This window comes from Mauremys reevesii, linkage group 12, assembly GCF_016161935.1.
Source record: "Mauremys reevesii isolate NIE-2019 linkage group 12, ASM1616193v1, whole genome shotgun sequence".
Lineage (NCBI taxonomy): Eukaryota > Metazoa > Chordata > Testudines > Geoemydidae > Mauremys > Mauremys reevesii.
In genome coordinates, this window is record NC_052634.1 from 44,089,657 (window position 1) to 44,112,864 (window position 23,208).

At 63.1% G+C, this 23,208-nt stretch overlaps 1 protein-coding gene across 1 annotated transcript in view; it reads left to right on the forward strand.

The window, feature by feature from the left end:
* The window catches only part of LOC120375429 (zinc finger protein 551-like), a gene marked incomplete at both ends in the record, with an annotated part of 536,130 nt that overhangs the window by 385,494 nt on the left and 127,428 nt on the right, over window positions 1-23,208 (forward strand). The gene's annotated exons all lie outside the window — the stretch shown is intronic.

Genomic DNA, 23,208 nt, shown 5'->3' on the forward strand with positions numbered 1-23,208 from the left:
CCCTCAACTGGCTCCACTGCAGCCATTTCCCTTCCCCGGCCCCTGGGAGGACGGAATGAGCTGGAGCAAAACATGGATGTTGCGCTGCAGCCTGTTAGGGCAAAAAGGGCAACTGGGGACATGTCAGAACAGGAAACCATTTCACAGCACAATTCCCCCCAGGCTCCTGCGACTGTGGGGCTTGTTTCCGATCCTTAGTCCGTTCACGTATCCGGGCAGAGTTCCTCTGGGCGGCATCCGCTGGCTCCCTTGACGCCTTCGAGGAGCAGTGGGGGCTGCTTCTCTGCTCAGTGTCCCCGTCAGGCTCCCTTCTTATGACCCTTTGACCGCACTCCTGACCCTGATCTTTTATTAGTTGTCCCTCGCAATTAGTGGGTTTCTGAGGCCCTGTGGAACCTCCCCTTAGGCTGGGGGGGGGGGGGGGGCGGATGTGTTAGCATGGGGCAGGCTTTGGGTTTCCCGGAAACCCAATAGACACAGCTATTCCAGCTTGTCCTGCATGTGACAGAAAAATTCAAATCTAGGGCTGTCAATTAATCGCAGTTAACTTACACAATTAACTAAAAAAATCACGATTAATCTCTTTTAATCACATCGTTAAACAATAGAATACCAATTTAAAATTATTTTTGTTTTTCTACATTTTCAATATATAGATTTCAATTACAACACAGAATATGAAGTGTACAGTGCTCACTATATATAGTTTTATTACAAATATTTACACTGTAAAATATAAAGTACTGCAGTGCAATCTCTTTATCATTAAAGTGCAACTTGCATATGTAGATTTTTTTTGTTGCATAAGTGCACTCAAAAAGAAAACAATGTAAAACTTTAGAGTCCAGTCAGTCCTACTTCTTGTTCAGCCAATCGCTAAGAAAAACAGGTTTGTTTACATTTACTGGAGATAATGCTGCCCGTGTCTTATATACGTCACCTAAAAGTGAGAACAGGCTCTCTCATGGCACTTTTGCAGCCAGCGTTGCAAGGTATTAACGTGCCAGATATGCTAACATCCATATGCCTTCATACTTCAACACCATTCCAGAGGACATGCTTCCATGCTGATAACGCTCGTTAAAAAAATAATGCGTTAATTTGTGACTGAAGACCTTGATGAAGAACTGTATGTCTCCTGCTCCATGGTTCTATCCGCATTCTGCCATATATTTCGTTTTATGGCAGTCTTGGGTGATGACCCAGCACATGTTGTTCACTTTAAGAACACTTTCAATGCAAATTTGACAAAACACAAAGAAGGTACAACGGGAGATTTCTAGAGATAGCTACAGCGCTCAACCCAAGGTGTAAGAATCTGAAGAGCCTTCCAAAATCCAAGAGGGACGAGGTGTGAAACATGTTGTCAGAAGTCCTCAAAGAGCAACACTCTGATGCGAACAGTACAGAACCTGAACCACTAGACAGGAAAATCAATCTTCGGTTGGTGGCATCTGACTCAGATGAGGAATATGAATGTACTTTGGCAGGGGCGGCTCTAGCCATTTCGCCACCCCAAGCACGGTGGCACGCCACGGGGGGCGCTCTGCCGGTCGCCTGTCCCATGGCTCCGGTGGACCTCCCGCAGACGTGCCTGCGGATGCTCCACCCCAGCCGCGGGACCAGCGGACCCTCTGCAGGCATGCCTGCGAGAGGTCCACCGGAGCCGCCTGCCACCCTCCCGGGACCAGCAGAGCACCCCCAGCAGCATGCCGCCCCAAGCACGTGCTTGGCGTGCTGGGGTCTGGAGCCGCCCCTGTACTTTGGATCGTTATCGAGCAGTACCTGTCATCAGCATGGAAGCATGTCCCTGGCCTCTGATTGCTAGAAGCTGGGAGGGGAGAACAGGGGCTGAAGCTCTCCATGGCCGCCTGGTCTGGTCACTCCCTCTGAAGCCCATAGCCAGGGCCAGCCTGAGGGGTGGGTGCCACCAGGGAATTGCCCAGGGGCACCGTGGTCAAGGGCGGTGCTGTACAGTACGAGAGAGGTTTGTGCTGCTGGTGTAAAGTCAGAAACTGCTCCCGGCTGGCAGGGGAGTGCTGCTTGGGGTGGTGCCCAGATTTCCCCCTGCTCCCTCCCGGCATAGGAACATGGGGGGAGGGAGGGGAAGAGAAGGGAGAGAGAGCAGTGATGAGTGGATACTGCTCCCCCCAATGTTCCTCCGTGCCCCCCTAGGGGGCTGTGAGGGGGGAGCAAGGAGCGCCATCAGGGCTCCCTGCATCCAGGTCACCTTCCCCACCTGGGCTGCATAAGGGGAGGACAGAGAGCAGCAGCCCAGGTGGAGAAGGCGACCTGGATGCAGGGAGCCCTAATGTCGCTCCTTGCTCCCCCTCTCACAGCCCCCTAGCGATGTGTGGACGAGCAGTGTTCGGGGCGGCGGGGGGAGCGAGCAGCAATGCCAGCTACTCCGTGCATCCAGGTCAGTTTCCCCAAGTGGGCACAGGAGGGGGTGCAGGGGTTAGGGGAAAAGGGGGCACAGTGCAGGGATTACGGGTGTGGGAGGAGGCAGGGGTTGGGGTGCAGGGGTTGGGGGCACTAGAAGGGGGTACAGGGTTAGGGGTGCAGAGCTTGGGGGCACCAGAGGGGGTTCAGGGGTTGGGTGCCACGGGGGGCGCAGGGATTAGAGGGACAGGAGGGGTGCAGGGTGAGGGGTGCAGGAGGGGAGTGCAGGGTTGGGGGTGTAGGGGTGCCAGAGGTCAGAGGTTTAGGGTTCGAGGAGGGCACAGGGTTAGGGGTGAGGGACGTAAGGGTGCTGGAGGGGGTGCAGGGTTAGGGGCACCAGAGGTTGGGGATGTAGGGGTTAGGGGTGCTGGAGGGAGCACAGGGTTATGGGTGCAGAGGTTAGGGGTGCCAGAGGGGGACACAGGGTTAGGGGCGTGGGGGAGGACGCAGGGTGAACAGTGCAGGGTTAGAAGCACAGGAAGGGGCACGGGGCTCTCCTGTGGCCCAACCCCACAGGAGATTGACCCCATGTTTAAAGAACAAACCTCTATACTAAGGGCTGCAATATCCACTGGGGTGAGAAACGGCATCAGCTCCTTGCTGCCCAGCCTGTGAGAGCTCTGACTGTGCGTCTATAAAGGGAACAGCGAATGGAAGTTAAGTGGCTCCGGTTCGCGCTCTGTTAGAGCCCCACCGGGAACAGAGAGCAGAAGTTAAGTTGCCTCCTGTTCTCTAACTGATGGGGGGGGGGGCAGCAGGGATTAGGGGCATGGAGAACGGGGGTGCCTGACAGGCGTTGGGCTGTGGGGTTCCCTGCTGTGGGGTTCCCTGCTGCCGCTCCACAGACTGGAGCCTGCTCCTCCTGTGCAGGGCCAGCTCCAGCTTTTCTGCCGCCCCAAGCAGGAGGGGGGAAAAAGGACAAGCTGTGGCTCTTCGGCGGCAGCTCAACCACACTGCTGCTTCTGTGGCAGTTCGGCGGCGAGTCCTCCCTCCCTTCCTCATTGGCAGCAATTCGGCGGCAGCTCAAAGACTAAGACAGGGAATGAGGGACCCGCCGCCGAATTTCCGCCAAAGACCCAGCCGTGCTGCCCCGATACTGGACGGGCCGCCCCTTTGAACTGGCCGCTCCAAGCACCTGCTTGCTACACTGGTGCCTGGAGCCAGCCGTGCTCCCGTGACAAGCAGGGGCTGGTGCAGAGCGTGGCAGGGCAGGGAGATGACATCTCCCCTAAGGGCGGGGCCTTTTCACAGCAAGGGCAGCACCTCCCCGCAGGAGCACAGACCCCACCTGCTCCTCCTGCTTTCTCCTGACACTACCACTCCCATGGTGCTGTGGGGCCCATCCTGGCTGGTGGGAGATGGAGGCAGTGGACACTACCACTCCCATGGTGCCGTAGGGTTTTCAGGTGGGGTGCCCCCCCCGCAGGGTTGGGCTCCAGGGGAGGTTTGGCAGCTTAAGGGACTGGGGGGTTGCTTGGAGGAGGTTTGAGGACCAACAGCGAAGGGGAAGTTGGACACCGGCCAGAATACCAGGAGCTAGCGGGTGATAAGGCGCGTTCTGGGCATCAAAGTGGGAGCTTCCCCCACTTCCCGGCCACAGGCCCACGGGGCTCATGGATGGAGGAGTTTGGGGGGCTGTGGGGGCCCCTGAAGGAATAGCTCAGCGTGTGAATGAGGGACTGGGGTGTATGTGGGGGCCGGACTGTGGGTTGGGGTGTCCAGGGGGACTCAAGGGAAGGGACTAGGGGGATTAGGGACAGAGGAGGGTGGGGATACCAAGGTGCATTGTGGGAAGGTGGGATTTAGAGAGCCCAGAGTGGATGGGTGGGGCGGGTTGGAGGACCCCACAGTGGCTGAAAAGGGGAACCCGGCAGGTTGGGGGCAGCTGATATTGGAGATGAGTAACCTCACACCCTGGGTATGGACTGGGGCCGTGGGGGGATGGGATTGTGGGGCCCAGCCGTGGAGAAATGGGCTGGAATCAATTAGGGGCAGGGCGCTGAGGGGGAGGAGGTCGGGGCGGGCGCTGAGGACAGGGATGGGAGGAAGGAGCAGGAAGGGGGGGCGAAGGAAAAGGCCGGGCAGAGCGGACAGGGTGGGGGAGGGGACGCCGGGGGCGGGGCTGGCGGGAGGGTCACAGCGGGGGGGGGACACTGCGGGGGCAGGTTGGGGGGGCTGAGGGGCCCCGCGGCCCCAGGCTGCCGCTTGTGGGGCTGCTCCCCGGCAGCTCAGCCCCCCCCGCTGCTGCCCCCCAGGCCCAGCGGGGGGGGGGTGAAGCCCTTTCACTTCGCGCTGCCTCTGCCCTGTTCCCCCCCCCGCCCGGATCCCACGCGGGATTCGAATCCCAACGGCCGCAGCGCGCGCCGGGGGGCAGCGCAGCCTCGGGGCGAGGGAACCGGGGCCTCCCCCCACGCGCCGAGTCTCTGTCCCGCGCTCTCTCCGCCAATCAGGGAGCGGGGAGGGGCGCGGCGAAGTGACGAGTTACGGCCCCTCCTGCAATAGAGGCCGCGCGTGTGAGAGAGAGAGAGAACTACGCGTCCCAGAGTGCACCGGGAGGGGGCGCGTTGTCTGAGCAACTTTCCCGCCCCGCCCCCAGAGAGCCCCGGCCCCGCCCCCCTCCGGCTCCTGACGCGAACTCCCGTGTCCCGCGGTCTCGGCCCGGCCCTGCCCCCCCCGCCGCAGAGCCGCGCCCCCAGCGCCCCCCCCCCTTGGCCTCGTCTCTCCCCACTGGGGGGGGCTGTTGGATGGAGCCATATGGAAATAGGGGGAGGGGCAGGGCTGGGGGCCAGGACTCCTGGGTTCTCCCCCAGCTCTGGGAGGGGAGTGGGGTGAGGGTGGAGTGGGGAGGGGCTGGGGTGCCTGCTGCCCTCGCAGCGACCAGCAGAGCCCCTGCAGCTTGCCCCCAACCACCCCCAACCACGCGCTGGGTGTGCTGGTGCCTGGAGCCACCCCTGGTTCCAGCCCCTCTGCCCAGGCAGCTCCCAGCCTGACACACACACCCAGCCCCTGCACCCGCCCCACCCCAGGGCTCCTCAGCCCAGAGGAGCCCCGGCTGAGTGGGAATCAGAACCCCGAAATTACCCTGGGACCAGCATGATCTGCCTCCGCCCTGCCCTGCTCCGCATGTATTCGGAGTGAGTCAGTTTCCCTGTCCCAACATGTGTCCTGCCCTGTGTCTCTTCTCCTCCCCAGTTCCCTCCAAACCAGCCCATTTCCCTGCACCCTGGACTGGGTCTCTGCCAACCCCCCTTCTCCCCGCCGGCCCCAATATCTCCCTGCCCCTACAGGTCTAGAGGGCTGGATCCCTCCCTCCCCCGTCTCCCCTCATTTCCTGCCTCTGGGGGGTCTATGGAGATGGGTGTCTCCTCTGCCATCCCCTCTCCTGCCCTCAATATCCCTCTTGGGCTCTATGGGGCTGGGTCTCTCTCCCTGCCCCTGTGCTCCCCCCTGCACAACATGGCCTGAGAGTGACTCAGTTTCCCTGGATCAACATTTCACCCCCCCCCCACCCTCACCCCACATGTCTCTTATCTCCCCCAGCTCCCTCCACCCCACCCCATTTCCCCTGCACCCCAGGCTGGGTCTCTGTCAACACCCTCTCCTCTCCTCCTGACCCCAATATCCCCTGCCCCTATGGGTCTATGGGGCTGGGTCTCTCCCTTCTTCCCTCATCCCCTCCCCCAATATCTCCCTGCCCCTATGGGTCTATGGGGCTGGGTCTCTCCCTTCTCCCCTCATCCCCTCCCCCAATATCTCCCTGCCCCTATGGGTCTATGGGGCTGGGTCTCTCCCTCCCCTTTCTCCCCCATCCCCTCCCCCAATATCTCTCTGCCCCTATGGGTCTATGGGGCTGTCCCTCCCCCCATCTTCCCTCATCCCCTCCCCCAATATCTCCCTGCCCCAGGCTGTGACGTGCTATGACGTGTGCTGGGGCTGTGACGTGTGCTGGGGCCAGGGCCGGCTCCAGGGTTTTTGCCACCCCAAGCGGCAGGGGAAAAAAAAAAAGCCATGATAGTGATCGGCGGCAGCTCCACCGCACCGCCTTCTTCGGCGGTAATTTGGTGGCAGGTCCTTCCCTCCGAGAGGGACCGAGGGACCCGCTGCCAAAGAGCCCGACGTGCCGCCCCTTCCCCTCGGCCGCCCCAAGAGCCAGGCAGCCCCCACTGCAGCAGATCCCCACCCCAGCTCACCTCCACTCCGCCTTCTCCCCTGAGCACGCCGGCGCCGCTCCACTTCTCCCGCCTCCCAGGCTTGTGGTGCCAATCAGCTGTTTAGTGCAGCAAGCCTGGGAGGGGAGGAGAATCAGAGCGGGGGCGGCGTGCTCAGGGGAGAAGACGGGGCAGAGGTGAGCTGGGACAGGGAGCGGTTCCCTTGCACACCCCCACCCCTGTTACTTGCTGTGGGCAGCCCTCCACCCGCACCTCCCCCAGCCTCCTGCCCCAGCTCACCTCCACTCCCCCGCCTCCCCTGAGTGCGCTTTATGGTGCCCCCAACCACTTGGCACCCTGGGCGGCCAACTAGTTCGCCTAGTGCTTGCACCGACCCTGGCCACTGCCTGTCAGCAGGATTCCTCCTCCTCCTCCTCAGTGAGACTAAATCTCCCCACCTAGACAGCCGGTCCGTCCGCTGCACCCCAATCCCCCATGCCTGAGCCTCCCTGCCAAAGCCCTGCACCTGGCTCCAGAGAATTAAGTCTCACGTCTCACTGGGAACTCGACTTCTTGTGCCCAGAGAGTCTCGGCCCCCCTCAGTAGCTGACCTGAGAAACACAGTGTCTGCAAAAGCAGCAAAGAGTCGTGTGGCACCTTATAGACTAACAGACGTATTGGAGCATGAGCTTTCGTGGGTGAATCCCCACTTCGTCGGATGCGTCAGTGTCGGCCTTTTCCAAAGAAGTGCCTGGAGGGCCTTTTCCTATGTGGCCTAATGGAGAAGGCGCCTGACTTCGGATCAGGCGATTGAGGGGTCAAGTCCCTTCGTGGTTCTGCTTGTGCAATTTTACTTTTGGGCTGAAAGTCCTGCTCCCTTCAGGGCTGGAACCTCTTCTTGGCTGCTCAGGCCAATGCTCTGGCTTCAGCTAGAGCCCCGGGAAGGAGTTGGGGGTTGGGTGTCACAAAGGCTGGGGCATGAGCCCCAGGCGCTTCCAGTCTCGCCTTTGCCCTTCCTGACTTGCCAAAGAAAATGGGCGGCTGCCCGGGCTAGTGTGTGGAGCAGTTTCCCTCTTTCAAGTGTGCGCCTGTCCCTGTGCTGGAGGGGGGTTGCTACATAGCACCTTGGGAGCCTGGGTGTTTCTCTGCTTCTCGCCAGCTGGGGAAAAGCCTCTTGGGGTAAAATCTCCTGCCCCATTGCAAAAGTGAGCACCTGGAGTATGAATGGTAAGAGGCGCTACCGGGGGGCTGGCCCTGCTTTCCTACCGTCTTCGATAATGGCCACAGAGCATCAGCAGCCGCCCCACATGCTGGTGGCCTTCAGTGGGGTTCGGCATGGGCAGGGAGCAGCCTGGCTGGGTGTTTTTGTGCCTGTCTGAAGGCCACACATAGGCATGGTCCTGCCCTCCTCTAGCCCTGACCTCAGTTGCTCTGTGGCTTTTAAGCCTTCCCTTGGAGCTGTCAGCACCAGCTGCCTCTGCTCCAGGTGCCCAGAGGAGGAGAGGTGCTGGGCTCCAGCCTGGGACTCTGGCCCTGGCCCTGCTTCCTTTAAATGCCATGTGGGCAAGAGGAAGAGTGTGGCAGCTGCAGCTACAGGGACCAAAGTTGTAGGCGTCAGGTGAAGCAGCAAGAAACCCAACCATCAGGTCAACCCGCAGGAATCTCTAGCCAGACGGTTAAGTTCTAGGACCCCACCCTATGGCGGCCCAGCTGGACCAGAGACCCATCTCCAATGGGCACCAGTGACCCAGGAGGAGGAGAAAAAAAAATCACTCTAACTCAGGTAGGGACAGAGTAACAAAGCACCTTGAGCTCCAGGGCTTTGCAGGAAACCAACATACCCGCCACAGGTCCCACTGAGATTTGAACTCAGATTCCAGGATTCAAAGTCCCGAGTGCAGCCCATTACACCATGGGACCTGCTGCTGTTTTGTTTTCTAGACCCCTGTGACTCTCAGCTGGCTGGTTTGCACTCTGCACTTATTGCTTCCCACCAGCGGCTTCCTCTCGCAGGACTCTCTCTCCTCCTCCAGTGACTGTGGTCCTGCACTACCGGATCCGCGGGTCCTGCCCTGAGTCCCTGCATCCCCCTGCTTTGTCTCCGTTCCCTGCAGGCTGCAAAAATGTCAGGGGAGGCCGCCCCTCCCTTCACTCGATGCTCCCGCTCATATCGGCCAGCTGCAGCCTCATCTCCTGGAACTCGGGCAGCTGTCGCTTGATCCTGTTCTACAGTCACACGCTGACCGGCTCCCCAGCCTGGATGCTCTTGTGGAAATCCCACAGGCGACGCTGCAGGACTTGGCACTGCTGGTTTCTTTAATGTTGTGGTGTTTGTCCGACTGCCGGCACAAAGCCGCCAACTCCTCCCTCACCAACTCCCACCAATCCCCCTGGTTGCCATAGGACCCTCTGATGCTTTCCCGTTCTGCCAACACCGCCAGGCTTCACCCCCCTGCTCCTTTATCTTGCAAGCTCTGGATGTTCAGCTTCCAATATCCTCTGCCCTGGGTCAGGGACAGGGGCAGCTCCAGGCACCAGTGCAGCAAGCTGAAGGGGGTGGCCCGCTGGTCACTGTGAGGGTGGCAGTCAGGCTGCCTTCAGCAGCCTGTCTGCAGGAGGTCCCCTGGTAATGCGGATTAGGCGGCATGCCTGCGGGAGCTCCGCCAGTCCTGCGGCTTCAGCGGCAATTCGGTGGTGGTTACGCCGAAGGCGCGGGACCGGCAGACCTCCCACAGGCATGCCGCCGAATCCACCTTACCAGAGGCCCTCCAGCAGGTGTTGGGATAGATCTGTATTACATTATACACTAATGTTAGATGTGTAGAAAGTGTGACTAGAAAGGAGCAGTGTGACGGTGCTGCCGTGGGAACCAGCTGAGGTCACTCAATCAGGGTGAACTGCAAACAAAACGGGGCAGACAAACCCCAAACGCTGGTGGTTATTCCAATACTTAGATTTACCAACCAGCACAAAACAGCTTCTGTAGCACCTCACTGGTTACTCAGAAGTCCAAACCACGCAGTTCCCTTAAAGTGCCCAGCCTCAGGCCTCCATCCAGACACACATGTCACATATGATGATGATTCCTGAAAATCTTATCTCATCATATAAAAGAAAAGGTTCTTCCAATCCCAAAGGATCAGCCACCTACCCAGGTTCAATTATAACTTAGATCTTACCCCAAATACATGCTATAGACAACTCTTATTAACTAAGCTAAAATTTATTAAAAAAGAAAAGAGAGAGAGTGTTGGTTAAAAGATCAATATACAGACAGACTTGAATTCAATTCTTGAGGTTCAGATGCATAGCAGAGGTGAGCTTGTAGTTGCCAAAAGTCCTTTTAGAAATAGTCCAGAGGTTATAGTGCAATGTCCATATTCAGGGTGGCTCCAGTCAGTGACTGGGGATCTCAATCCTTATGGCTTAAGGTTTCCCCCTCTTGAAACCCAAAGCAGATCTGAGATGAAGCAGGATCGTGTCCCACGGTTCTTATACATTTCCAGCAGCCTTTCGGCCTGAGAAAACTATAGGCTTAACTTCTTCTCCCAAACATCCTGGCAATTAGCACAGGGTAATTTACCCATTAAACAGTTCAGATCCAGGTTAGCACAACCTTCAAAGAGACACAGAGACAATAATACTATTTCACTCAAGTGTCATCATAAATGTTCATTCATTCATTCATTCATGCCCGTCACCCCAACCGGGGTATGGGCCGCCAACCACAGATCTCCATAGTCTTCTATCCTGGGCCATTCGCTCTAGCTGGTTCCAGGTACAGCCCATTTTTTTGCTATCAACCTGAAGGTCGCGTCGCCAGGTATTTCTTGGGCGGCCTCTTTTCCGCTTGCCTTGGGGGTTCCACCGCAGTGCCTGTCTGGTGGTCCAGCTTGCGTCCATCTTGTCTCGCTAATGCCTAGTAGGGTCAGGTTGTTGCTCCTCATCTCTGCTGCAACCTGCGCAGTCTTTCCTGACTCGTACATGGTCCTCACATTCCATGTGCCGATGGTAATCCTCCTGGTTGTAAGAAGGGTGATCGGCTTAGTGGCTTCCTCGCGGCTTTCACCGCCCAGCGTCATGCGTCTTCGAGTTGAAGACCCTTCTTTTTCCAGGCTAAAAGTCTCTGTTAACTCTATTGTTGGCGTTTCTGTAGCAAGCTGATTTTTACAGGGTGGAGTTGCTAGCCCCACGCCCAACCCTCCTCCTTTACCCTGACTTGGGACAGGCAGATGGCCCCAAAGGACCTCTCTGGTGGAGTTTCATAAATGTTAATATTCCTTTTTTGATCTTTGAATTAAAACTACAGCAATAGACAAGACTTGTTTGCTGACATCACAAGCCCTGAGCAAACATCTCCCCTTCTACCTCTAACAATGCAGACTTGCATTTCAAAGCTCTATTCATTTACAGATCTTCCTAACCAGTCCTTAAGGTTCACCCATGGGTCAGGTCAGTCTCTGAGGTGAGTTGATTAACTCTTTCTGGCCCTTTCACCTTTCAATGAAATATTATATTACACTCATAACGTCACAGGAGGTCAGGAATGGGATGGCAGGGGTTGCAGGTCGGGAGTGAGGGGCACTGGTAGAGCTGGGGGAAGCCCAGGGGGCGGCGGGTCGGGAGTGAGGGGCACCGGCAGAGCTGTGAGTCTGCAGGTCAGGACTGGGATAGCGGGGGCTGCGGGTCGGGAGTGAGGGGCACCAGCAGAGCTGTGGGTCTGGAGGTCAGGACTGGATAGCAGGGGATGAGGGTCGGGAGTGAGGGGCACCCGCAGAGCTGAGGGTCTGGAGGTCAGCACTGGATAGCGGGGGCTGCGGGTCGGGAGTGAGGGGCACCGGCAGAGCTGTGAGTCTGCAGGTCAGGACTGGGATAGCGGGGGCTGTGGGTCGGGAGTGAGGGGCACCGGCAGAGCTGTGGGTCTGGAGGTCAGGACTGGATAGCAGGGGATGAGGGTCGGGAGTGAGGGGCACCCGCAGAGCTGAGGGTCTGGAGGTCAGCACTGGATAGCGGGGGCTGCGGGTCGGGAGTGAGGGGCACCGGCAGAGCTGTGAGTCTGCAGGTCAGGACTGGGATAGCGGGGGCTGCGGGTCAGGAGTGAGGGGCACCGGCAGAGCTGTGGGTCTGCAGGTCAGGACTGGATAGCAGGGGCTGCGGGTCGGGAGTGAGGGGCACCAGAAAAGCTCTGGGTCTGCAGGTCCGGACTGGATAGGCGGGGCTGCGGGTCGGGTGTGAGGGGCACCGGCAGAGCTGTGAGTCTGCAGGTCTGGACTGGGATAGTGGGGGCTGCGGGTCGGGAGTGAGGGGCACCGGCAGAGCTGTGGGTCTGCAGGTCAGGACTGGATAGCCGGGGCTGCGGGTCGGGAGTGAGGGGCACCGGCAGAGCTGTGAGGCTGCAGGTCAGGACTGGATAGCGGGGGCTGCGGGTCGGGAGTGAGGGGCACCCGCAGAGCTGTGGGTCTGGAGGTCAGGACTGGGATAGCGGGGGCTGTGGGTCGGGAGTGAGGGGCAACGGCAGAGCTGTGGGTCTGCAGGTCAGGACTGGGATAGCAGGGGCTGCGGGTCGGGAGTGAGGGGCACCAGCAGAGCTGTGGGTCTGCATGTCAGGACTGGGATAGCAGGGGCTGCGGGTCGGGAGTGAGGGGCACCGGCAGAGCTGTGGGTCTGCAGGTCAGGACTGGATAGCAGGGGCTGCGGGTCGGGAGTGAGGGGCACCGGCAGAGCTCTGGGTCTGCAGTTCAGGACTGGATAGCAGGGGCTGCGGGTCGGGAGTGAGGGGCACCGGTAGAGCTGTGGGTCTGGAGGTCAGGACTGGGATAGCGGGGGCTGCGGGTCGGGAGTGAGGGGCACCCGCAGAGCTGTGGGTCTGGAGGTCAGGACTGGGATAGCAGGGGCTGCGGGTCGGGAGTGAGGGGCACCGGTAGAGCTGTGGGTCTGGAGGTCAGGACTGGATAGCGGGGGCTGCGGGTCGGGAGTGAGGGGCACCCGCAGAGCTGTGGGTCTGGAGGTCAGGACTGGGATAGCAGGGGCTGCGGGTCAGGAGTGAGGGGCACCGGCAGAGCTGTGGGTCTGGAGGTCAGGACTGGATAGCAGGGGCTGCGTGTCAGGAGTGAGGGGCACCGGCAGAGCTGTGAGTCTGCAGGTCAGGACTGGGATAGCAGGGGCTGCGGGTCGGGAGTGAGGGGCAACGGCAGAGCTGTGGGTCTGCAGGTCAGGACTGGGATAGCAGGGGCTGCGGGTCGGGAGTGAGGGGCACCGGCAGAGCTGTGGGTCTGCATGTCAGGACTGGGATAGCAGGGGCTGCAGGTCGGGAGTGAGGGGCACCCGCAGAGCTGTGGGTCTGGAGGTCAGGACTGGATAGCAGGGGCTGCGGGTCGGGAGTGAGGGGCAACGGCAGAGCTGTGGGTCTGCAGGTCAGGACTGGATAGCGGGGGCTGCGGGTCGGGAGTGAGGGGCACCGGCAGAGCTGTGAGGCTGCAGGTCAGGACTGGATAGCGGGGGCTGCGGGTCGGGAGTGAGGGGCACCGGCAGAGCTGTGAGGCTGCAGGTCAGGACTGGGATAGCAGGGGCTGCGGGTCGGGAGTGAGGGGCAACGGCAGAGCTGTGGGTCTGCAGGTCAGGACTGGGATAGCGGGGGCTGCGGGTCGGGAATTAGGGGCACCGGCAGAGCTGTGGGTCTGCAGGTCAGGACTGGATAGCAGGGGCTGCGGGTCGGGAGTGAGGGGCACCGGCAGAGCTCTGGGTCTGCAGGTCAGGACTGGATAGCAGGGGCTGCGGGTCGGGAGTGAGGGGCACCGGCAGAGCTGTGAGTCTGCAGGTCAGGACTGGGATAGTGGGGGCTGCGGGTCAGGAGTGAGGGGCACCGGCAGAGCTGTGGGTCTGCAGGTCAGGACTGGGATAGCAGGGGCTGCGGGTCGGGAGTGAGGGGCAACGGCAGAGCTGTGGGTCTGGAGGTCAGGACTGGGATAGCGGGGGCTGCGGGTCGGGAGTGAGGGGCACCAGCAGAGCTGTGGGTCTGCAGGTCAGGACTGGGATAGCAGGGGCTGCGGGTCGGGAGTGAGGGGCACCGGCGGAGCTGTGGGTCTGGAGGTCAGGACTGGAATAGTGGGGGCTGCGGTTCGGGAGTGAGGGGCACCCGCAGAGCTGTGGGTCTGGAGGTCAGGACTGGATAGCGGGGGCTGCGGGTCGGGAGTGAGGGGCACCGGCAGAGCTCTGGGTCTGCAGGTCAGGACTGGATAGCAGGGGCTGCCGGTCGGGAGTGAGGGGCACCGGCAGAGCTGTGGGTCTGGAGGTCAGGACTGGGATAGCGAGGGCTGCGGGTTGGGAGTGAGGGGCACCGGCAGAGCTGTGGGTCTGGAGGTCAGGACTGGGATAGCAAGGCTGCGGGTCGGGAGTGAGGGGCACCGGCAGAACTGTGGGTCTGGAGGTCAGGACTGGGATAGCAAGGCTGCGGGTCGGGAGTGAGGGGCACCGGCAGAACTGTGGGTCTGCAGGTCAGGACTGGATAGCAGGGGCTGCGGGTCGGGAGTGAGGGGCACCGGCAGAGCTGTGAGTCTGCAGGTCAGGACTGGATAGCAGGGGCTGCGGGTCGGGAGTGAGGGGCACCGGCAGAGCTGTGAGGCTGCAGGTCAGGACTGGATAGCAGGGGCTCCGGGTCGGGAGTGAGGGGCACCGGCAGAGCTGTGAGTCTGCAGGTCAGGACTGGGATAGCGGGGGCTGCGGGTCGGGAGTGAGGGGCAACGGCAGAGCTGTGGGGCTGCAGGTCAGGACTGGATAGCGGGGGCTGCGGGTCGGGAGTGAGGGGCACCGGCAGAGCTGTGAGGCTGCAGGTCAGGACTGGATAGCAGGGGTGCGGGTCGGGAGTGAGGGGCACCAGCAGAGCTGTGAGGCTGCAGGTCAGGACTGGGATAGCAGGGGCTGCGGGTCGGGAGTGAGGGGCACCGGCAGAGCTGTGGGTCTGGAGGTCAGGACTGGGATAGCGGGGGCTGCGGGTCGGGAGTGGGGGGCACCCGCAGAGCAGTGGGTCTGGAGGTCAGGATTGGATAGCGGGGGCTGCGGGTCGGGAGTGAGGGGCACCGGCAGAGCTCTGGGTCTGCAGGTCAGGACTGGGATAGCAGGGGCTGCGGGTCAGGAGTGAGGGGCACCGGCAGAGCTGTGGATCTGGAGGTCAGGACTGGGATAGCGGGGGCTGCGGGTCGGGAGTGAGGGGCACCGGCAGAGCTGTGGGTCTGCAGGTCAGGACTGGGATAGCAGGGGTTGCGGGTCGGGAGTGAGGGGCACCGGCAGAGCTGTGATCCTGCAGGTCAGGACTGGATAGCAGGGGCTGCGAGTCGGGAGTGCGGGGCACCGGCAGAGCTGTGGGTCTGCAGGTCAGGACTGGATAGCGGGGGCTGCGGGTCGGGAGTGAGGGGCACCCGCAGAGCTGTGGGTCTGGAGGTCAGGATTGGATAGCGGGGGCTGCGGGTCGGGAGTGAGGGGCACCGGCAGAGCTGTGAGTCTGCAGGTCAGGAATGGAATAGTGGGGGCTGCGGGTTGGGAGGGGCACCAGCAGAGCTGTGGGTCTGCCGGTCAGGACTGGAATAGTGGGGGCTGCGGTTCGGGAGTGAGGGGCACCCGCAGAGCTGTGTGTCTGGAGGTCAGGACTGGATAGCCGGGGCTGCGGGTCGGGAGTGAGGGGCACCGGCAGAGCTCTGGGTCTGCAGGTCAGGACTGGATAGCAGGGGCTGCGGGTCGGGAGTGAGGGGCACCGGCAGAGCTGTGGGTCTGGAGGTCAGGACTGGGATAGCGAGGGCTGCGGGTTGGGAGTGAGGGGCACCAGCAGAACTGTGGGTCTGCAGGTCAGGACTGGATAGCAGGGGCTGCGGGTCGGGAGTTAGGGACACCGGCAGACCTCTGAGTCTGCAGGTCAGGACTGGGATAGCAGGGGCTGCGGGTCGGGAGTGAGGTGCACCGGCAAGGCTGTGGGTCTGCAGGTCAGGACTGGATAGCAGGGGCTGCGGGTCGGGAGTGAGGGGCACCGGCAAAGCTCTGGGTCTGCTGGTCAGGACTGGATAGCAGGGGCTGCGGGTCGGGAGTGAGGGGCACCGGCAGAGCTGTGAGTCTGCAGGTCAGGACTGGGATAGCGGGGGCTGCGGGTCGGGAGTGAGGGGCACCGGCAGAGCTGTGGGTCTGCAGGTCAGGACTGGATAGCGGGGGCTGCGGGTCGGGAGTGAGGGGCACCGGCAGAGCTGTGAGGCTGCAGGTCAGGACTGGATCGCGGGGGCTGCGGGTCGGGAGTGAGGGGCACCCGCAGAGCTGTGGGTCTGGAGGTCAGGACTGGGATAGCGGGGGCAGCGGGTCGGGAGTGAGGGGCACCGGCAGAGCTGTGGGTCTGCAGGTCAGGACTGGGATAGCCGGGGCTGCGGGTCGGGAGTGAGGGGCACCGGCAGAGCTGTGGGTCTGGAGGTCAGGACTGGGATAGCGGGGGCTGCGGGTCGGAAGTGAAGGGCACCGGGAGACCTGTGAGTCTGCAGGTCAGGACTGGGATAGCAGGGGCTGCGGGTCGGGAGTGAGGGGCACCAGCAGAGCTGTGGGTCTGCAGGTCAGGACTGGGATAGCAGGGGCTGCGGGTCGGGAGTGAGGGGCACCGGCAGAGCTCTGGGTCTGCAGTTCAGGACTGGATAGCAGGGGCTGCGGGTCGGGAGTGAGGGCACCGTAGAGCTGTGGGTCTGGAGGTCAGGACTGGGATAGCGGGGCTGCGGGTCGGGAGTGAGGGGCACCGCAGAGCTGTGGGTCTGGAGGACAGGCCTGGAGAGCAGGGGCTGCGGGTCGGGAGTGAGGGGCACCCGCAGAGCTGTGGGTCTGGAGGTCAGGACTGGGATAGCGGGGGCTGCGGGTCGGGAGTGAGGGGCACCCGCAGTGCTGTGCGTCTGGAGGTCAGGACTGGATAGCAGGGGCTACGTGTCAGGAGTGAGGGGCACCGGCAGAGCTGTGAGTCTGCAGGTCAGGACTGGGATAGCAGGGGCTGCGGGTCGGGAGTGAGGGGCAACGGCAGAGCTGTGAGTCTGCAGGTCAGGACTGGGATAGCAGGGGCTGCGGGTCGGGAGTGAGGGGCAGTGGCAGAGCGGTGGGTCTGCAGGGCAGCACTGGGATAGCCGGGGCTGCCGGTCGGGAGTGAGGGGCACCCGCAGAGCTGTGGGTCTGGAGGTCAGGACTGGATAGCAGGGTCTGCGGGTCGGGAGTGAGGGGCAACGGCAGAGCTGTGGGTCTGCAGGTCAGGACTGGATAGCGGGGCTGCGGGTCGGGAGTGAGGGGCACCGCAGAGCTGTGAGGCTGCAGGTCAGGACTGGATAGCGGGGGCTGCGGGTCGGGAGTGAGGGGCACCGGCAGAGCTGTGAGGCTGCAGGTCAGGACTGGGATAGCAGGGGCTTCGTGTCCGGAGTGAGGGGCAACGGCAGAGCTGTGGGTCTGCAGGTCAGGACTGGGATAGCGGGGGCTGCGGGTCGGGAATTAGGGGCACCGCAGAGCTGTGGGTCTGCAGGTCAGGACTGGATAGCAGGGGCTGCGGGTCGGGAGTGAGGGGCACCGGCAGAGCTCTGGGTCTGCAGTACTGGACGGGATAGCTGGGGCTGCGGGTCGGGAGTGAGGGGCACCGGCAGAGCTGTGAGTCTGCAGGTCAGGACTGGGATAGTGGGGCTGCGGGTCAGGAGTGAGGGGCACCGGCAGAGCTGTGGGTCTGCAGGTCAGGACTGGAATAGAGGGGGCTGCGGGTCGGGAGTGAGGGGCAACTGCAGAGCTGTGGGTCTGGAGGTCAGGACTGGGATAGCGGGGCTGCGGGTCGGGAGTGAGGGGCACCAGCAGAGCTGTGGGTCTGCAGGTCAGGACTGGGATAGCGGGGGCTGTGGGTCGGGAGTGAGGGGCACCGGCGGAGCTGTGGGTCTGGAGGTCAGGACTGGAATAGTGGGGGCTGCGGTTCGGGAGTGAGGGGCACCCGCAGAGCTGTGGGTCTGGAGGTCAGGACTGGATAGCGGGGGCTGCGGGTCGGGAGTGAGGGGCACCGGCAGAGCTCTGGGTCTGCAGGTCAGGACTGGATAGCAGGGGCTGCGGGTCGGGAGTGAGGGGCACCGGCAGAGCTGTGGGTCTGGAGGTCAGGACTGGGATAGCGAGGGCTGCGGGTTGGGAGTGAGGGGCACCGGCAGAGCTGTGGGTCTGGAGGTCAGGACTGGGATAGCAAGGCTGCGGGTCAGGAGTGAGGGGCACCGGCAGAACTGTGGGTCTGCAGGTCAGGACTGGATAGCAGGGGCTGCGGGTCGGGAGTGAGGGGCACCGGCAGAGCTATGAGTCTGCAGGTCAGGACTGGATAGCAGGGGCTGCGGGTCGGGAGTGAGGGGCACCGGCAGAGCTGTGAGGCTGCAGGTCAGGACTGGGATAGCAGGGGCTGCGGGTCGGGAGTGGGGGGCACCGCAGAGCTGTGGGTCTGCAGGTCAGGACTGGGATAGCAGGGGCTGCGGGTCGGGAGTGAGGGGCACCAGCAGAGCTGTGGGTCTGCAGGTCAGGACTGGGATAGCAGGGGCTGCGGGTCGGGAGTGAGGGGCACCGGCAGAGCTCTGGGTCTGCAGGTCAGGACTGGATAGCAGGGGCTGCGGGTCAGGAGTGAGGGGCACCGGCAGAGCTGTGGATCTGGAGGTCAGGACTGGGATAGCGGGGCTGCAGGTCGGGAGTGAGGGGCACCCGCAGAGCTGTGGGTCTGGAGGTCAGGATTGGCTCGCGGGGGCTGCGGGTCGGGAGTGAGGGGCACCGGCAGACCTGTGAGTCTGAAGGTCAGGAATGGAATAGTGGGGGCTGCGGGTTGGGAGGGGCACCAGCAGAGCTGTGGGTCTGGAGGTCAGGACTGGGATAGCGGGGGCTGCGGGTCGGGAGTGAGGGGCACCGGCAGAGCTGTGGGTCTGCAGGTCAGGACTGGATAGCAGGGGCTGCGGGTCGGGAGTTAGGGACACCGGCAGACCTGTGAGTCTGCAGGTCAGGACTGGGATAGCAGGGGCTGCGGGTCGGGAGTGAGGGGCACCGGCAGAGCTGTGAGTCTGCAGGTCAGGACTGGATAGCAGGGGCTGCGAGTCGGGAGTGAGGGGCACCGGCAGAGCTGTGAGTCTGCAGGTCAGGACTGGATAGCAGGGGCTGCGAGTCGGGAGTGAGGGGCACCGGCAGAGCTCTGGGTCTGCAGGTCAGGACTGGATAGCAGGGGCTGCGGGTCGGGAGTGAGGGGCACCGGCAGAGCTGTGGGTCTGCAGGTCAGGACTGGATAGCAGGGGCTGCGGGTCGGGAGTTAGGGACACCGGCAGACCTCTGAGTCTGCAGGTCAGGACGGGGATAGCAGGGGCTGCGGGTCGGGAGTGAGGTGCCCCGCCAGAGCTGTGGGTCTGCAGGTCAGGACTGGATAGCAGGGGCTGCGGGTCGGGAGTGAGGGGCACCGGCAGAGCTGTGAGTCTGCAGGTCAGGACTGGGATAGTGGGGGCTGCGGGTCGGGAGTGAGGGGCACCGGCAGAGCTGTGGGTCTGCAGGTCAGGACTGGATAGCGGGGGCTGCGGGTCGGGAGTGAGGGGCACCGGCAGAGCTGTGGGTCTGCATGTCAGGACTGGGATAGCAGGGGCTGCAGGTCGGGAGTGAGGGGCACCCGCAGAGCTGTGGGTCTGGAGGTCAGGACTGGATAGCAGGGGCTGCGGGTCGGGAGTGAGGGGCAACGGCAGAGCTGTGGGTCTGCAGGTCAGGACTGGATAGCGGGGGCTGCGGGTCGGGAGTGAGGGGCACCGGCAGAGCTGTGAGGCTGCAGGTCAGGACTGGATAGCGGGGGCTGCGGGTCGGGAGTGAGGGGCACCGGCAGAGCTGTGCGGCTGCATGTCAGGACGGGGATAGCTGGGGCTGCGGGTCGGGAGTGAGGGGCACCGGCAGAGCTGTGGGTCTGCAGGTCAGGACCGGGACAGCGGGGGCGGCGGGTGGGGAAGTAGGGGCACCGGCCGAGCTGTGGGTCTGCAGGTCAGGACTGGATAGCGGGGGCTGCGGGTCGGGAGTGAGGGGCACCGGCAGAGCTGTGGGTCTGCAGGTCAGGACTGGGATAGCAGGGGCTGCGGGTCGGGAGTGAGGGGCACCGCAGAGCTCTGGGTCTGCAGGTCAGGACTGGATAGCAGGGGCTGCGGGTCAGGAGTGAGGGGCACCGGCAGAGCTGTGAGTCTGCAGGTCAGGACTGGGATAGTGGGGGCTGCGGGTCAGGAGTGAGGGGCACCGGCAGAGCTGTGGGTCTGCAGGTCAGGACTGGGATAGCAGGGGCTGCGGGTCGGGAGTGAGGGGCACCGGCAGAACTGTGGGTCTGGAGGTCAGGACTGGATAGCAGGGGCTGCGGGTCGGGAGTTAGGGACACCGGCAGACCTCTGAGTCTGCAGGTCAGGACTGGGATAGCAGGGGCTGCGGGTCGGGAGTGAGGGGCACCGGCAGAACTGTGAGTCTGCAGGTCAGGACTGGATAGCAGGGGCTGCGGGTCGGGAGTGAGGGGCACCGGCAGAGCTCTGGGTCTGCAGCTCAGGACTGGATAGCGGGGGCTGCGGGTCGGGAGTGAGGGGCACCGGCAGAGCTCTGGGTCTGCAGGTCAGGACTGGATAGCAGGGGCTGCGGGTCGGGAGTGAGGGGCACCGGCAGAGCTGTGGGTCTGGAGGTCAGGACTGGGATAGCGGGGGCTGCGGGTCGGGAGTGAGGGGCACCGGCAGAGCTGTGGGTCTGGAGGTCAGGACTGGGATAGCAAGGCTGCGGGTCGGGAGTGAGGGGCACCGGCAGAACTGTGGGTCTGGAGGTCAGGACTGGGATAGCAAGGCTGCGGGTCGGGAGTGAGGGGCACCGGCAGAACTGTGGGTCTGCAGGTCAGGACTGGATAGCAGGGGCTGCGGGTCGGGAGTGAGGGGCACCGGCAGAGCTGTGAGTCTGCAGGTCAGGACTGGATAGCAGGGGCTGCGGGTCGGGAGTGAGGGGCACCGGCAGAGCTGTGAGTCTGCAGGTCAGGACTGGATAGCAGGGGCTGCGGGTCGGAAGTGAGGGGCACCGGCAGAGCTGTGAGTCTGCAGGTCAGGACTGGGATAGCAGGGGCTGCGGGTCGGGAGTGAGGGGCAACGGCAGAGCTGTGGGGCTGCAGGTCAGGACTGGATAGCGGGGGCTGCGGGTCGGGAGTGAGGGGCACCGGCAGAGCTGTGAGGCTGCAGGTCAGGACTGGATAGCAGGGGCTGCGGGTCGGGAGTGAGGGGCACCGGCAGAGCTGTGGGTCTGCAGGTCAGGACTGGGATAGCAGGGGCTGCGGGTCGGGAGTGAGGGGCACCAGCAGAGCTGTGGGTCTGCAGGTCAGGACTGGGATAGCAGGGGCTGCGGGTCGGGAGTGAGGGGCACCGGCAGAGCTCTGGGTCTGCAGGTCAGGACTGGATAGCAGGGGCTGCGGGTCGGGAGTGAGGGGCACCGGCAGAGCTGTGGGTCTGGAGGTCAGGACTGGGATAGCGGGGGCTGCGGGTCGGGAGTGAGGGGCACCCGCAGAGCTGTGGGTCTGGAGGTCAGGATTGGATAGCGGGGGCTGCGGGTCGGGAGTGAGGGGCACCGGCAGAGCTCTGGGTCTGCAGGTCAGGACTGGGATAGCAGGGGCTGCGGGTCGGGAGTGAGGGGCACCGGCAGACCTGTGAGTCTGCAGGTCAGGAATGGAATAGTGGGGGCTGTGGGTTGGGAGGGGCACCAGCAGAGCTGTGGGTGTGGAGGTCAGGACTGGGATAGCGGGGGCTGCGGGTCGGGAGTGAGGGGCACCGGCAGAGCTGTGGGTCTGCAGGTCAGGACTGGATAGCAGGGGCTGCGGGTCGGGAGTTAGGGACACCGGCAGACCTGTGAGTCTGCAGGTCAGGACTGGGATAGCAGGGGCTGCAGGTCGGGAGTGAGGGGCACCGGCAGAGCTCTGGGTCTGCAGGTCAGGACTGGATAGCAGGGGCTGCGGGTCGGGAGTGAGGGGCACCGGCAGAGCTGTGGGTCTGCAGGTCAGGACTGGATAGCGGGGGCTGCGGGTCGGGAGTGAGGGGCACCAGCAGAGCTGTGAGGCTGCAGGTCAGGACTGCGATAGCAGGGGCTGCGGGTCGGGAGTGAGGGGCACCCGCAGAGCTGTGGGTCTGGAGGTGAGGACTGGGATAGCAGGGGCTGCGGGTCAGGAGTGAGGGGCACCGGCAGACCTGTGAGTCTGCAGGTCAGGAATGGAATAGTGGGGGCTGCGGGTTGGGAGGGGCACCAGCAGAGCTGTGGGTCTGGAGGTCAGGACTGGAATAGTGGGGGCTGCGGTTCGGGAGTGAGGGGCACCCGCAGAGCTGTGGGTCTGGAGGTCAGGACTGGATAGCCGGGGCTGCGGGTCGGGAGTGAGGGGCACCGGCAGAGCTCTGGGTCTGCAGGTCAGGACTGGATAGCAGGGGCTGCGGGTCGGGAGTTAGGGCCACCGGCAGACCTGTGAGTCTGCAGGTCAGGACTGGGATAGCAGGGGCTGCAGGTCGGGAGTGAGGGGCACCGGCAGAGCTCTGGGTCTGCAGGTCAGGACTGGATAGCAGGGGCTGCGGGTCGGGAGTGAGGGGCACCGGCAGAGCTGTGGGTCTGCAGGTCAGGACTGGATAGCGGGGGCTGCGGGTCGGGAGTGAGGGGCACCAGCAGAGCTGTGAGGCTGCAGGTCAGGACTGCGATAGCAGGGGCTGCGGGTCGGGAGTGAGGGGCACCCGCAGAGCTGTGGGTCTGGAGGTGAGGACTGGGATAGCAGGGGCTGCGGGTCTGGAGTGAGGGGCACCGGCAGACCTGTGAGTCTGCAGGTCAGGAATGGAATAGTGGGGGCTGCGGGTTGGGAGGGGCACCAGCAGAGCTGTGGGTCTGGAGGTCAGGACTGGAATAGTGGGGGCTGCGGTTCGGGAGTGAGGGGCACCCGCAGAGCTGTGGGTCTGGAGGTCAGGACTGGATAGCCGGGGCTGCGGGTCGGGAGTGAGGGGCACCGGCAGAGCTCTGGGTCTGCAGGTCAGGACTGGATAGCAGGGGCTGCGGGTCGGGAGTGAGGGGCACCGGCAGAGCTGTGGGTCTGGAGGTCAGGACTGGATAGCAGGGGCTGCGGGTCGGGAGTGAGGGGCACCGGCAGAGCTGTGAGGCTGCCGGTCAGGACTGGGATAGCAGGGGCTGCGGGACGGGAGTGAGGGGCACCGGCAGAGCTGTGGGTCTGGAGGTCAGGACTGGGATAGCAGGGACTGCGGGACGGGAGTGAGGGGCACCGGCAGAGCTGTGGGTCTGGAGGTCAGGACTGGGATAGCAGGGGCTGCGGGTCGGGAGTGAGGGGCACCTTTTCACCATGAGCTGCTCCCCGCCAGGCACCACACCCCATTCACACGCCTTTGGTCACTATGCAGCTCAGTAGCAATCACTGCCCCGAAGTGACTCCGGCGCAGGCACCCACAGCACGAACTCCCCACACCGGATTCTGTCCACACGCAGAGAATTCTCTCCGCCGGGCTCCTTCGGTTCCTCTCGCTGCTCTCCGTCCTGCCGCCAGACACTGCTCATCTGCATAGCCCCGCCCATGGACACGTGACACCTTCCGTCGTTATGGTCT